At 34.6% G+C, this 2,399-nt stretch overlaps 1 non-coding gene across 1 annotated transcript; it reads right to left on the minus strand.

Moving 5' to 3' along the window:
- Positions 1-708: 708 nt before the first annotated feature.
- LOC121222743 (small nucleolar RNA R71) lies at positions 709-815 on the minus strand. The gene has a single exon (XR_005920114.1). It is a non-coding gene; the product is annotated as a small nucleolar RNA R71 (small nucleolar RNA).
- Positions 816-2,399: the final 1,584 nt, after the last annotated feature.

Genomic DNA, 2,399 nt, shown 5'->3' on the forward strand with positions numbered 1-2,399 from the left:
TTGAAATTGTGTATTGGAACTTTTATTTTTATATTATTTAGTTAAACTTTAGTTTTTAAAAGACATTATTTATGAAATTGTTAATTTTGCATTTTGGTCTATTTTTTCTGTTAAATTTTAATTCCATTTTTTTGTGTTTGTTTCAAGTTTTTATGAGTATTGATCAAATTATTGATTTGCTCCCAGTAGACCCTGAAATTGAAAGGACTTTTAGACAAAAGGAGAACACAAGCAAAGCAAAAAAGGACTGACGAGATGAATTTTGAAAATCAAAACCAAAATCCAGGAGGAATATTCACTTATAATACTTACAATCCGATCATTGTTGCCGATGACAGAAACTGTGTCATTCGACAATATGCCATTCTTTTATTCAACGAGCTCAATCCGAGTATTAGGAGACTCGAAATCGAGGCACAACAATTCTAGTTGAAGCCGGTTACGTTCCAAATGTTGCAAAATATAGGTCAATTTAGTGAGATTCCTATTGAAGATCCACATCTTCATTTTCTGCTATTCATGGAAGTGAGTGATTCATTTAAACTAGTCGGGGTGACCAAGGATGCCTTGAGACTGAGATTATTTCCAGACTCCTTAAGAGATAGAGCACGAGCGTGGCGGAACTCCCTACCGTCTGATTCCATAACTACATGGCAAGAGTTGGTTGAACTTTTCTTAATGAAATATTTCCTTCCATCTTTAACCGCCAATATCCAAAATGAAATCACTTCATTTCAGCAGCTTGATGAAGAATCTTTATATGAGGCATGCGAGCCATTCAAGGAGTTATTACGAAAGTACCCTCATCGTGGCATTCCTTACCGCATTCAAATGGAGACTTTCTATATTGGTCTCAATATTCATACTAGAATGGTGGTGGATGCTTCAGAAAATGGAGCCCTTCTTTTTAAGTCTTATAACGATGCTTACGAGATTATTTAAAGAATTCCCAGCAATAACTATCAGTTGCAAACCAACCAAGTAGCCTCAAAAAGACGAGTAGCAGGAGTACATGAAGCGGATACACTTGCTTCTTTGGCAGCCCAGGTATCCTCTATGTCTTCTATGCTTAAGAACATAACTTTTAGTAGTTTCAATGGTAACCTGACTGGTCAGCAACCAAACCAATTCAAGAATATTTATTGTGAATACTAAAAATTTCCCATTGAATCAAGAGTCAAAATATTGCATGGGAAATTAGAATTGGAATGGTCTGCAATCAAATTCTTTATTCTTGTCACTTTATTACTTGTTGGGATTGTGTACACTTGCACATTTCGACCGTTCCAAGAAGCAATGTCCTCATTGCGAAAACAAAGTAATGGATGAAAACTAAACACCAGGTAGGGTTGTAAGAAAAGAGAGGTGAGTCATAAAGACTACTTAAGTACCAAGTCTTTCTCAACAATCCAATCCTAGACATGTTCATTACCATTAACATATCACTTTGCTGAAGAGGTATAGAGCTTATTTTATTTATGCTTCCTATTTTATTATGCGAAAGAAAAGAATTTTAACTTGGAAATAAAAATAAACACCTAAAAAGAAAAAAAACCTAAGACAAGAAATTCCCCCATTTTATTTATTTGACTTATCCTCCCCGTCTTCTTCCTTTGATGTTTCATCCTCGTTTTCATTCTCATCTTCCTTCCATGACTTGAAGATATAATCTAGGAACTCAGGAACAAAACTATTAGAGATAGTTTTAAAAGTATTTCTTACAAAATCATTTCTAATATTTGCATATTTCCAATAAGTCTGTTGTTGGTTATGCATAAATTTCATCATATCCATCATAATTGACAATTTTGATTTCTTCACAGTATTTGAAGAAGTGGGCATAGGAATAGTCAACTCATGATCAACACTTGGTTCAACTAGCTCATTAGAATTTGAATCATCTCTTAGTTTAGAGACTTCCAGTTCCTTTATAGTTTCTGGATTGTTCGGTTCTTCCTCAAATTTTGCTTCTTCTGTCTCAGTAACTAAGCTAGCCTCAATTTCAGCTTTGTTCGATGACTCAACAATTTCTGGTTCTGTTGGTTCACTCGGTTCAATTGGGTTTAGTTCATCGACATTCTCCTCTAACCTTTTAAGATCATGGGTTGTGATGCAACCTTGAACATATGGGCCATTCATGTTTGTTTTTGTTTTAACTTGGGCCCTGAAGAAGAGTGAAGTAATTAATGATGGAAAATAAGCACTTTCGGTCTTCTTTCTAGCACAATCATAGATTTCCTTGAGAATAATCTTTCCAACATTGATAGACCTTTCTATCATAATTGCATACAACAAAAGTATTCGCTTCATTGAGATGGAGGAATTGTGTGAGATAGGAATGAAACTATATTGAACAAAGTAGAACCATACCTTAGGCCAACGATTTTAGATATTCCCTT

The sequence above is a fragment of the Gossypium hirsutum genome, chromosome D10, assembly GCF_007990345.1.
Source record: "Gossypium hirsutum isolate 1008001.06 chromosome D10, Gossypium_hirsutum_v2.1, whole genome shotgun sequence".
Lineage (NCBI taxonomy): Eukaryota > Viridiplantae > Streptophyta > Magnoliopsida > Malvales > Malvaceae > Gossypium > Gossypium hirsutum.